Consider the following 14500-nt stretch of genomic DNA (forward strand, 5'->3'; position numbering starts at 1 on the left):
ATGATAAAATAATATTTACCTCTCAATAGGGTACATCCATCGATAATGGACCGGTCCTGCAATCTTCGCCTCACTTGCCAAATGGATAGGTAAATGGATCATGACATCAAAAAATGAAGGCGGAAATATCATTTCCAACTTGCAAAGTGTGATAATGATTTGTTCTTCAATCTTCTCAAGATTTTTCACTGTTAGAACTTTTGAGCACAACTCCTTGAAAAAACTGCAAAGTCCTATTAATACACTACGCACATCATGTGATGAGAAAAGACCCCGTAAAACAAGCGGAAGGAAGCACTCTAGAAGAACATGACAATCATGAGTCTTTAAGCCATAAATCTTTTTCTCTTTTAGGTTAATTCATCTCCTAAGATTTGAAGAATATCCATCTGGTACTTTGACATTTTGCAAAAATTCACACAAACTCCTCCTTTCTTTATTATTCAATTTATAAATAGCATCAGGTACTGACAACACCTTTTCTCCCTCTCTAATAGGATGCAAATCTTTCTTTATGCCTAACTCTTCCATATCCAAACGAGAATTTAAATTGTCTTTTATTTTTCCTGGAATATCCATCAATGTCCCAAGAACATTGTCACATATATTCTTCTCTATGTGCATGACATCTAAATTATGATGCAACAATAAAGTCCTCCAATATGGCAATTCAAAGAAGATGCTTTTTTTCAACCATGGATTGGAACTTCCCATTTCTTTTCCTGCTGCACTTCTCTTCCTTTTTTTAATATCTTTATGATTACTAACTACTAAGCCTTCTAAGTTAAAAACTTGTTGAAGAATATCATCACCAGAGAGTTGCTTGGGAAGACGCCTAAGTTCTTTTGTGCCATCAAACAATTCTTTTTCACGTCGCCATCTATGTCTAATAGGCAAGAAGCGCCGATGAACTAGGAAGCAAAATTTCTTTCCATTAGTAAGAAACTTAGATTGAGTCTCAACATTACAAGTGGGACAATGAAGTGCCCCTCTTGTATTCCATCCAGATAAATCTCCATATGTTGGAAAGTCATTTACTGTCCATAATATAGCTGCACGCATTTTAAATTTTTTTTTTCATATGCATCAAAGGTATCAACTCCTACATTCCATAATTCTTTTAATTCTTCAATTAAAGGCCTTAGATATGTATCTATTGCCTTTCCTGGAGATTTTGAACCCGGTATAAGCAATGATAACATTAGATAAGGATCCTTCATGCATTTCCAAGGTGGCAAGTTATATGGTATAAGTACCACAGGCCAAACACTGTATTTTGTACTCATATTTCCAAAGGGGTTAAACCCATTACTTGCTAATCCAAGCCTTACATTTCTAGGTTCATCAGAAAAGGACTTATGTAACTCATCAAATGATTTCCATGCTTCTGAGTCAGCTGGATGACGTAAATACCCATCATCAATTTGCTTTGCATCATGCTGGTGGACGAAATTGTGATCCATATTCTTTAAGTTGTACTCCTTGTACTTTTATGGAATTTAAAATTGGCACGAGTGAACACAACTCCGTTCAACTAACCAGCAAGTGTACTGGGTCGTCCAAGTAATAAACCTTACGTGAGTAAGGGTCGATCCCACAGAGATTGTTGGTATGAAGCAAGCTATGGTCACCTTGTAAATCTCAGTTAGGCAGATAAAATTATGGAATTTAGAAAATCAAATAATAAAAAGAAATAATAAAAGGGATACTTATGCAGATGCATTGGTGGGAATTTCAGATAAGCATATGGAGATACTGCATGGCTCAAGAACGCCTACTTTCCTACTGCTTCAACTCAATCCTTCTTACTCCTTTCCATGGCAAGCTGTGTATAGGGGTTCACCGTTCGACGATGGCTACTTTGAATCCTCTCGGGAAAATGGTCCTCTGCGGCTGTCACTCGCATGGCTAATCGTCTGGAGGCATCACACTGGCCGAAGGCTACATCCCATCCTCGCAGTGAAAACTACGCTCACGCGCTCTGTCACAGCAAGGCTAATCACTGGTTGGTTCCCGCGCCTACTGGAATAGAATCCCTTGATTCTTTTGCGTCTGTCACTAACGCCCAGCACTTGCGAGTCTGAAGCACGTCACAGTCATTCATTACCGGAATCCTACTCGGAATACCACAGACAAGGTTAGACTTTCCGGATTCCCAGGATCCTACTCGGAATACCACAGACAAGGTGAGACTTTCCGGATCCTCATAAATGCCGCCATCTATCTAGCTTATACCACGAAGATTCTGTTAGGGAATCTAAGAGATACACATTCAAGCTCGGTTGCATGTAGAACGGAGGTGGTTGTCAATCACACGCGTTCATAAGTGAGAATGATAATGAGCGTCACATAATCATCACATTCATCATGTTCTTGGGTGCGAATGAATATCTTGGAATAAGAATAAGATAAAATTGAATAAAAGAAAATAGAATTGCATTAATACTTGAGGTACAGCAGAGCTCCACACCCTTAATCTATGGTGTGCAGAAACTCCACCGTTGAAAATACATAAGTAAAAGGTTCAGGCATGGCCGAGAGGCCAGCCCCCAAAACGTGATCACTCGATTCAAAAATACAATCCAGGATGATAATATGATAGTAAAAAGTTCTATTTATAATAAACTAGCTCCTAGGGTTTACATGAGTAAGTAATTGATGCATAAATCCACTTCCGGGGCCCACTTGGTGTATGCTTGGGCTGAGCTTGATCAATCCACGAGCTGAGGCTTCTCTTGGAGTTGAACTCCAAGTTATGACGTGTTTTGGGCGTTCAACTCCGGATCATGACGTTTTTCTGGCGTTTAACTCCAGACAGCAGCATATACTTGGCGTTCAACGCCAAGTTACGTCGTCAATTTCCGAATAAAGTATGTACTATTATATATTGCTGGAAAGCTCTGGATGTCTACTTTCCAACGCCGTTGAGAGCGCGCCATTTGGAGTTCTGTATCTCCAGAAAATCTATTTCGAGTGCAGGGAGGTCAGATTCCAACAGCATCAGCAGTCCTTTTGTCAGCCTTTTTCAGAATTTTGCTCAAGTCCCTCAATTTCAGCCAGAAATTACCTGAAATCACAGAAAAATACAAAAACTCATAGTAAAGTCCAGAAATGTGAATTTAACATAAAAACTAATGAAAATATCCCTAAAAGTAGCTTGATCTTACTAAAAACTACCTAAAAACAATGCCAAAAAGCGTATGAATTATCCGCTCATCACAACACCAAACTTAAATTGTTGCTTGTCCCCAAGCAACTGAAAATCAAATAGGATAAAAAGAAGAGAATATACTATAAATTCCAAAATATCAATGAATATTAATTATAATTAGATGAGCGGGACTTGTAGCTTTTTGCTTCTGAACAGTTTTGGCATCTCACTTTTTCCTTTGAAGTTCAGAATGATTGGCTTCTCTAGGAACTTAGAATTTTGGATAGTGTTATTGACTTTCCTAGTTAAGCATGTTGATTCTTGAACACAGCTACTTATGAGTCTTGGCTGTGGCCCTAAGCACTTTGTTTTCCAGTATTACCACCGGATACATAAATGCCACAGACACATAACTGGGTGAACCTTTTCAGATTGTGACTCAGCTTTGCTAGAGTCCCCAGTTAGTGGTGTCCAGAGCTCTTAAGCACACTCTTTTGCTTTGGATCACGACTTTAACCACTCAGTCTCAAGCTTTTCGCTTGGACCTTCATGATACAAGCACATGGTTAGGGACAGCTTGATTTAGCCGCTTAGGCCTGGATTTAATTTCCTTGGGCCCTCCTATCCATTGATGCTCAAAGCCTTGGATCCTTTTTACCCTTGCCTTTTGGTTTTAAGGGCTATTGGCTTTTTCTACTGCTCCTTCTTTTTTTCTTCCTATTTTTTTCGCCACTTTTTTTTTTCGCAAGCTTCTTCTTTTTCACTGCTTTTTCTTGCTTCAAGAATTAATTTCATGATTTTTCAGATCATCAATAACATTTTTCTTTGTTCATAATTCTTTCAAGAGCCAACAGTTTTAACATTCATAAACAACAAGATCAAAAGACATATGCACTGTTCAAGCATTCATTCAGAAAACAAAAAGTATTGTCACCACATCAATATAATTAAATTCAAGGATAAATTCGAAATTCATGTACATCTTGTTCTTTTGAATTAAAACATTTTTCTTTTAAGAGAGGTGAAGGATTAATGGAATTTATTCATAGCTTTAAGGCATGGTTACATACTAATGATCATGAAATAAAGACACAAAACATAGATAAACACAATATTAAAAACCGAAAAACAGAAAGAAATAAAGAACAAGGAATGAATCCACCTCTAGTGGCATCTTCTTCTTGAAGGACCAATGATGTTCTTTAGCTCTTCTATGTCCCTTCCTTGCCTTTGTTGCTCCTCCCTCATTGCTCTTTGATCTTCTCTTATTTCTTGGAGAATGATGGAGTGCTCATGATGTTCTACCCTTAATTGTTCCATATTGTGGCTCAAACCTTCTAAAGAAGTGTTGAGTTGCTCCCAATAGTTGTTTGGAGGAAAGTGCATCCCTTGAGGCATCTCAGGGATTTCTTGATGATGAGCTTCCTCATACACCTCTTGAGAACCGTGAGGGGCTTCTCTTGCTTGCTCCATCCTTTTCTTGGTGATGGGCTTATCCTCTTCAATGAAGATGTCTCCTTCTATGATGACTCCAGCTGAGTAACATAGATGGCAAATAAGGTGAGGAAAAGCTAACCGTGCCATAGGTGAGGGCTTGTCGGCTATTTTGTAGATTTCATTGGAGATGACCTCATGAACTTCTACTTCCTCTCCAATCATGATGCCATGAATCATGATGGCCCGATCCACAGTAACTTCAGATCGGTTGCTAGTAGGAATGATGGAGCGTTGAATGAACTCCAACCATCCTCTAGCTATAGGCTTGAGGTCCAGTCTTCTTAGTTGGACTGGCTTGCCTTTGGAGTCTCTCTTCCATTGAGCTCCTTCCACACAAATGTCCATAAGGACTTGGTCCAACCTTTGATCAAAGTTGACCCTTCTAGTGTAGGGGCGTTCATCACCTTGCATCATGGGCAAGTGGAATGCCAACCTTACATTTTCCGGACTGAAATCTAAGTATTTCCCCCGAACCATTGTGAGATAATTCTTTGGACTCGGGTTCATACCTTGATCATGGTTCCTAGTGATCCATGCATTGGCATAGAACTCTTGAACCATTAAGATTCTGACTTGTTGCATGGGGTTGGTTAAGACTTCCCAACCTCTTCTTCGAACTTCATGTCGGATCTCCGGATACTCATTTTTCTTGAGCTTGAAAGGGACCTCAGGGATCACCTTCTTCTTTGCCACAACATCATAGAAGTGGTCTTGATGGCTCTTGGAGATGAATCTTTCCATCTCCCATGACTCGGAGGTGGAAGCTTTTGTCTTCCCTTTTCCTTTTCTAGAGGATACTCCGGCCTTAGGTGCCATTGGTGGTAATGGAAAAACAAAAAGTTTATGCTTTTACCACACCAAACTTAAAATATTGCTCGCCCTCGAGCAAGAGAAGAAAGAAGAAAAGAAGAAGAAGAAGAAAATATGGAGGAGAGGGAAAGAAGTAGGTTCGGCTATGTGGGAGAAGAAGGGGTTGTGTTGTGTGAAAATGAAGTAGAAAGGAAGGGTATTTATAGGGAGAGGGGGGAGGTATGGTCAGCCATTTTGGGTGGGAATGGGTGGGAAATTGGTTTTGAATTTTTGAAGGTAGGTGGGGTTTATGGGGAAGAGTGGATGGATGTGAATGGGGTGAATGGGGTAATTGGGAAGAGGAATTGAGGTGATTGGTGAAGAATGTTGGGAAGTGTGATATGGGGAAGAGTGAAATAGGATTAGGAGAGTGTGATTAGGATTAAAAGGTAAGGTGGAAATATGGTAGGTGGGGATCCTGTGGGGTCCACAGATCCTGAGGTGATCCTGTGGGGTCCACAGATCCTGAGGTGTCAAGGAATTCCATCCCTGCACCAAATAGGCATGTAAAATGCCTTCATGCATCATTCTGGCGTTTAGACGCCCATTGGTGCACATTCTGGGCGTTCAACGCCCATGTAAAGCATGTTTCTGGCATTGAACGCCAGTTTCATGCTTGTTACTGGCGTTCAGTGCCAGTTTTTTCTCTCTGGGCACATTCCTGGCGTTCAGCGCCAGAATGTTGCTTGTTTCTGGCGTTCAGCGCCAGAATGGTGCTCTGTTCTGGCGTTGAACGCCAGCCAGGTGCATCTTACTGGCGTTGAACGCCAGCCTGTGCGTCCTCCAGGGTGAAAATTTTTTCTTCTGCTGTTTTTGATTCTGTTTTTAATTTTTATGATTTTTTCGTGACTCCTCATGATCATGTACCTAATAAAACACAAAATAACAATAAAATAGTATAAAATAGAAATTAGATAAATAAAATTGGGTTGCCTCCCAACAAGCGCTTCTTTAATGTCAATAGCTTGACAGTGGTTCTCATGGAGCCACAAGGTGATCAGGTCAATGTTGTATAGTTGTCCACACCAAACTTAGAGTTTGGATATGGGATCTTAACACCAAACTTAGAGTTTGGTTGTGGCCTCACAACACCAAACTTAGAGTTTGACTGTGTGGGTTCTTCTTGACTCTGAACTGAGAGAAGCTCTTCATGCTTACTCTCTTTTGTCACAGAGGGATGGCCATGTGCCTTAAACACAAGGTAGTCCCCATTCAATTGAAGGACTAATTCACCTCTGTTGACATCTATCACAGCTCCTGCTGTGGCTAGGAAAGGTCTTCCAAGGATGATGCAATCATCCTCTTCCTTCCTAGTGTCTAAGATTATGAAATCAGCAGGGATGTAAAGGCCTTCAACCTTTACTAGCACATCTTCTACTATTCCATAAGCCTGTCTTAATGACTTGTCTGCCAATTGTAATGAGAACAAGGCAGGTTGTACCTCAATGATTCCCAGCTTCTCCATTACAGAGAGTGGCATAAGATTTATCCCTAACCCCAGATCACACAGAGCTTTTGCAAAGTTCATGGTGCCTATGGTGCAAGGTATTAAGAACTTGCCAGGATCTTGTTTCTTTTGAGGTAGAGTTTTCTGAATCCAAGTATCTAGTTCACTAATGAGCAAGGGAGGTTCACTTTCCCAAGTCTCATTACCAAACAACTTGGCATTCAGCTTCATGATAGCTCCTAAATATTGAGCAACTTGCTCTCCAGTTACATCTTCATCCTCTTTTGAGGAAGAATAGTCTTCAGAGCTCATGAATGGCAGAAGAAGATTTAATAGAATCTCTATGGTCTCTATATGAGCCTCAGATTCCTTTGGATCCTTAATAGGAAACTCCTTCTTGCTTGAGGAACGTCCCAGGAGGTCTTCCTCACTAGGATTTTCGTCCTCCTCCTCCCTTGTGCATTCGGCCATATTGACTATGTCAATGGCTTTGCACTCTCCTTTTGGATTCTCTTCTGTATTGCTTGGGAGAATACTGGGAGGAGTTTCAATGACTTTCTTACTCAGCTGGCCCACTTGTGCCTCCAGATTTCTAATGGAGGATCTTGTTTCACTCATGAAACTGAAAGTGGCCTTTGACAGATCAGAGACTACATTGGCTAAATTAGAAGTGTTTTGTTCAGAATTCTCTGTCTGTTGCTGAGAAGATGATGGATATGGCTTGCTATTGCCCAGCCTATTACGTCCACCATTGTTAAAGCCTTGTTGAGGCTTTTGTTGATCCTTCCATGAGAAATTTGGATGATTTCTCCATGATGGGTTATAAGTGTTTCCATAAGGTTCACCCATGTAATTAACCTCTGTCATGGCAGGGTTCTCAGGATCGTAAGCTTCTTCAGAAGCTGCCTCTCTAGTACTGTTGGATGCATGTTGCCATCCATTCAGATTTTGAGAGATCATGTTGACCTGTTGAGTCAACACTTTGTTCTGAGCCAATATGGCATTCAGAGCATCAATTTCAAGAACTCCTTTCTTTTGAGGTATCTCATTATTCACGGAATTCCTCTCAGAAGTGTACATGAACTGGTTGTTTACAACCATGTCAATGAGTTCTTGAGCCTCTTCAGGCATTTTCTTCAGGTGAATAGATCTACCTGCAGAATGGTCCAATGACATTTTCGAAAATTCAGAGAGACCATAATAGAATATATCTAATATGGTCCATTCTGAAAACATGTCAGATGGACATCTTTTGGTCAGCTGCTTGTATCTTTTCCAAGCTTCATAGAGGAATTCACCATCTTTTTGTTTGAAGGTTTGAACATCCACTCTCAGCTTGCTCAGCTTTTGAGGAGGAAAGAATTTATCCAAGAAGGCAGTGACCAGCTTATCCCAGGAGTCCAGACTATCCTTGGGTTGTGAATCCAACCATATTCTAGCTCTGTCTCTTACAGCAAAAGGGAAAAGCATGAGTCTGTAGACCTCAGGATCAACTCCATTTGTCTTTACAGTCTCACAGATCTGCAAGAACTCAGTTAAAAACTGATAAGGATCTTCAGATGGAAGTCCATAAAACTTGCAGTTTTGTTGCATTAAGGCAACTAGCTGAGGTTTCAGCTCAAAGTTATTGGCTCCAATGGCAGGAATGGAGATGCTTCTTCCATCAAACTTGGACGTTGGCTTTGTGAAGTCACCAAGCATTCTCCTTACATTATTATTATTTTCGGCTGCCATATCCTTCTCTTGTTCGAAAATTTCTGAAAGGTTGTTTCTGGATTGTTGTAATTTAGCTTCTCTTAATTTTCTCTTCAAAGTCCTTTCAGGTTCTGGGTCAATTTCAACAAGAGTGCCTTTATCCCTGTTCCTGCTCATATGAAAGAGAAGAAAACAAGAAAAGAAAGAGGAATTCTCTATGTCACAGTATAGAGATTCCTTTATGTTAGTAGAAAAAGAAGGGGGGTAGAAGAATGAAGAAGAATTCGGATTTTTAGATGAAGGGAGGTGAAGAGAAGTGTTAGTAATTAAATAATTAAATAGAAAAAGAGAAGGGTAATTTCAAAAATAATTTTGAAAAAGAGGTTAGTAATTTTCGAAAATTAAAGATAAAATGTAATTAAAATTAAAACATGAAACAATTAATTAATTAAGAAGAACTTTTGAAAAAGAGAGAGATATTTTCGAAAATTGAAGAGGGAAAAGTAGTTAGGTGGTTTTGAAAAAGATAAGAAACAAACAAGAAGTTAGTTAGTTGATTGAAAAAGATTTGAAATCAGAATTGAAAAAGATAAGAAGATAGTAAGTTAGATAAGATATTTTGAAATCAAATTTTGAAAAAGATAAAATAAAAGATAAAAAGATTTAATTCAAAAAAAAATTTTAAAATTATTTACTTCACTAACAATAAACTACAAGATAAGATTCTAGAACTTAAGGATTGAACCTTTCTTAACAAGAAAGTAACAAACTTCAAATTTTTGAACCAATCACATTAATTATTAGTGAATTTTCGAAAATTAGATGTAAAGATAAGAAAATGATTTTGAAAATAATTTGAAAAATATTTTTGAAATTTTCGAAAAATAAAAAAAAATGAAAAAGATATGATTTTTGAAAAAGATTTTGAAAAGATAAGATTTTTAAAATTGAAATTTTGACTTGACTTGTAAGAAATAACTAATTTTAAAAATTTTTGACCAAGTCAACCCAAAATTTCGAAAATTTGGAGGGAAAAAAGGAAAAGATATTTTTTTGATTTTTGAATTTTTAATTATGAGAGAGAAAAATAACAAAAATACTCAATGCATGAAATTTTTAGATCAAAACAATGAATGCATGCAAGAATGCTATGAATGTCAAGATGAACACCAAGAACACTTTGAAGATCATGATGAACATCAAGAACATAATTTTGAAAGATTTTTGATGCAAAAAAAATATGCAAGACACCAAACTTAGAAATCTTTAATGCATGGACTCTAACAAACAAAAAATGCATAAGAAAAACAACAAACAACACAAAGCAAGAAAACATCAAGATCAAACAAGAGGACTTATCAAGAACAACTTGAAGATCATGAAGAACACTATGAATGCATGGAATTTTCGAAAAATGCAAGAAAAATTTTTTTAAGCATGCAATTGACACCAAACTTAAAAATTGACTCAAGACTCAAACAAGAAACACAAAATATTTTTGATTTTTATGATTTTCTAATTTTTTTGGATTTTTATTAATTTTCTTTCGAAAATATAGTTTAGAAAAACGAAAAATAAAAGAAAAATTTTGAAAAAGATTTTTGAAAAGAAAATTACCTAATCTGAGCAACAAGATGAACCGTCAGTTGTCCATACTCGAACAATCCCCGGCAACGGCGCCAAAAACTTGGTGGACGAAATTGTGATCCATATTCTTTAAGTTGTACTCCTTGTAATTTTATGGAATTTGAAATTGGCACGAGTGAACACAACTCCGTTCAACTAACCAGCAAGTGTACTGGGTCGTCCAAGTAATAAACCTTACGTGAGTAAGGGTCGATCCCACAGAGATTGTTGGTATGAAGCAAGCTATGGTCACCTTGTAAATCTCAGTTAGGCAGATAAAATTATGGAATTTAGAAAATCAAATAATAAAAAGAAATAATAAAAGGGATACTTATGCAGATGCATTGGTGGGAATTTCAGATAAGCATATGGAGATACTGCATGGCTCAAGAACGCCTACTTTCCTACTGCTTCAACTCAATCCTTCTTACTCCTTTCCATGGCAAGCTGTGTATAGGGGTTCACCGTTCGACGATGGCTACTTTGAATCCTCTCGGGAAAATGGTCCTCTGCGGCTGTCACTCGCATGGCTAATCGTCTGGAGGCATCACACTGGCCGAAGGCTACATCCCATCCTCGCAGTGAAAACTACGCTCACGCGCTCTGTCACAGCACGGCTAATCACTGGTTGGTTCCCGCGCCTACTGGAATAGAATCCCTTGATTCTTTTGCGTCTGTCACTAACGCCCAGCACTTGCGAGTCTGAAGCACGTCACAGTCATTCATTACCGGAATCCTACTCGGAATACCACAGACAAGGTTAGACTTTCCGGATTCCCAGGATCCTACTCGGAATACCACAGACAAGGTGAGACTTTTCGGATCCTCATAAATGCCGCCATCTATCTAGCTTATACCACGAAGATTCTGTTGGGGAATCTAAGAGATACACATTCAAGCTCGGTTGCATGTAGAACGGAGGTGGTTGTCAATCACACGCGTTCATAAGTGAGAATGATAATGAGCGTCACATAATCATCACATTCATCATGTTCTTGGGTGTGAATGAATATCTTGGAATAAGAATAAGATAGAATTGAATAAAAGAAAATAGAATTGCATTAATACTTGAGGTACAGCAGAGCTCCACACCCTTAATCTATGGTGTGCAGAAACTCCACCGTTGAAAATACATAAGTAAAAGGTTCAGGCATGGCCGAGAGGCCAGCCCCCAAAACGTGATCACTCGATTCAAAAATACAATCCAGGATGATAATATGATAGTAAAAAGTTCTATTTATAATAAACTAGCTCCTAGGGTTTACATGAGTAAGTAATTGATGCATAAATCCACTTCCGGGGCCCACTTGGTGTATGCTTGGGCGGAGCTTGATCAATCCACGAGCTGAGGCTTCTCTTGGAGTTGAACTCCGAGTTATGACGTGTTTTGGGCGTTCAACTCCGGATCATGACGTTTTTCTGGCGTTTAACTCCAGACAGCAGCATGTACTTGGCGTTCAACGCCAAGTTACGTCGTCAATTTCCGAATAAAGTATGAACTATTATATATTGCTGGAAAGCTCTAGATGTCTACTTTCCAACGCCGTTGAGAGCGCGCCATTTGGAGTTCTGTAGCTCCAGAAAATCCATTTCGAGTGCAGGGAGGTCAGATTCCAACAGCATCAGCAGTCCTTTTGTCAGCCTTTTTCAGAATTTTGCTCAAGTCCCTCAATTTCAGCCAGAAATTACCTGAAATCACAGAAAAACACAAAAACTCATAGTAAAGTCCAGAAATGTGAATTTAACATAAAAACTAATGAAAACATCCCTAAAAGTAGCTTGATCTTACTAAAAACTACCTAAAAACAATGCCAAAAAGCGTATGAATTATCCGCTCATCACATGCCATCTCATATCAAATGCTGTCTTCGTTGACATATATAATCTTTTAAGCCTTGGAGTTATTCGAAAGTAACGAAGAACTTTTATAGGAATTTTTTTTCTCTTTCCATCTTTCTCCTCAAACTTCCACCTTGAAGCACCACAATGATCACAAGTTTCTTTCTTATCATGATCTTTCCAGAATAGCATACAATCATTAATACAAGCATCTATTTTCTCATAATCCAAGCCAAGATCTCGAATAATCTTCCTAGCTTCATAGTAAGACGCCGGTAGTTGTACCCCTTTTGGAAGAGAATCATTCAATAACTCAAGTAACATAGAAAATGATTTATTACTCCATCCACCAAGACATTTAATATGAAATAATCTCATCAAAAATGAGAGCTTTGAAAAGTACGTACATCCTGGATATAGTTCTTTCTCAGAATCATCTAAAAGTTTGTAAAACTTTGCTGCATCTTCATTAGGTTCTTCTACATGCTCTTCATAAGGTTCTCCTATATCCTCTTCTATATGCTCTTCATTAGGTTCTTCAATATCCTCTTCTATATCCCAAACTCCAAAATGATCCCTTAACATGTTTTCCATGTCATCTTTATCCATATAATGATCCTCACTATCAAATGAACTTGAATGGGGTGACTCATCTTGTAGCGATTCTCCATGGTGGTACCAAATTGTATAATTTTTCACTATGCCATGACTTAGAAGATCAAATTCTACTTGCTCACGAGATTTTCTAAGGCAATTATTGCATTTAAAACATGGACAATATATCTTATCATCCTTTGTATGACTAAAGGCAAAATCTAAGAACTCCTTGACACCTCTCCTATATTGTAAAAGGGCTCTATTCTTAATTTGCATCCAATCCTTGTCCATTGAATATATGACAAGCTTAACATACATAAAAAAATATTAAAAATAAGCACCAGAAATCACAAGCCCCAATAGAAAAAAAAAGTTAAAACACAAGTGTAGCTATAATAAAATCCAAAGAATGTATGACACATAGTCCATAGCAAACATATAACGCAACCACTGCTCACTATATACAAAACAAAAAATTAAGGAGCACATATAATGAACAAAAATATAAAAAAGAAAATAGATAAAGAGAAATTAAAGGGTTAGTTAACAGAGAAAAAGAGAATATATTAGTCATCTAATTTTTTTTAAAAGAAAATGCTAATAGAATATTACTAGTTAACAGGGAAAGAAAGAGAGATTGATTTGACAGTGAGAAAAATTAATAGATCAAGATCTCTCCTATAAATTAAATGAAGGATTAAATAATATTAAAATAAAAGCTATTCTATTATACAAGTGAACGGCTTAATGGTGAAAAAAATTTGGCAAAATTAAAAATTACTAGTGAGTTTCTAAACATTTCAATGAAATTAAGCCACAACTCTTAATTCAGAAAAAAAATGATCAAATGGTGAGTGGTCGGATGTAACATGAATTTAGTCCTTGGTTTTTGCTGGTTTTAAGGGGATATAGTCGGTTAATTCCTAAGGCTTAATTAAACAACATTATAGTCACTGTCTTTAATTTCTTTTGTTTTTTATTTTTTCTAAAGGACCAAAATATATGACCATAAATAAATGGACAAGTAATTAATATCCCAAATGTACATAAGAAATTGTTAGCATTAAAATTTGGTAACTAATGTATGATCTAGTTATTACTGGAAAGAGTAACGTGTGTTTGTTAATAAAAAGGAGTGTATATGAAGGATCTGCTGCAGCTATACGAAACCAATCCAGCTTTAGTGCAAGAGGTATATTTCCTAATCAAGGAGAGTTACAAAGATCAGAATTTTTATTCTTTCCTATTCGTGAATGGAAATTATTTTTTACTACTTGGTAAAAGTTTACTTTAATTTGATGTATCAAATTTTATCTGAATTTAGCTACTTGTGACTGTGACCTTAATTAGAAATTTGATAAACTTTCAACAAAGCTAAAGGGAACAATTGAGCATGCTAACACCTATACTACTGAGGAAGTGATATATCCCATGGACAAAATGATATGCCTTTGTAATGTAACAGTGCGCCGTATTTGCCAAACGCACACCAAGGTACTTCTAAGTTTGTTATTACATACAGTGATGTGTGTGTTTATATATATCTTGATTACCTTTTTGTTTTTGATCACAAATTTGATCACAAAAATAGCAGAGGCAAAGAGGCAGAGCAGAAAAGAGAGAATGCATAGCAGAAGCACAAGTAGAAGCCTATTTGTTATAGAACACTACTTAAACAAGTCATGAAAGATATTCTAATCCTAAATATTAAGAGCGACGAAAGTGTATACCTCAGAATAATTATAGTTAGATGTGGATTCAGCCGTAAAAAATTACTTGACAGGCAAAGAGAGAAATGA

This window comes from Arachis stenosperma, chromosome 6 (assembly GCF_014773155.1).
Source record: "Arachis stenosperma cultivar V10309 chromosome 6, arast.V10309.gnm1.PFL2, whole genome shotgun sequence".
Lineage (NCBI taxonomy): Eukaryota > Viridiplantae > Streptophyta > Magnoliopsida > Fabales > Fabaceae > Arachis > Arachis stenosperma.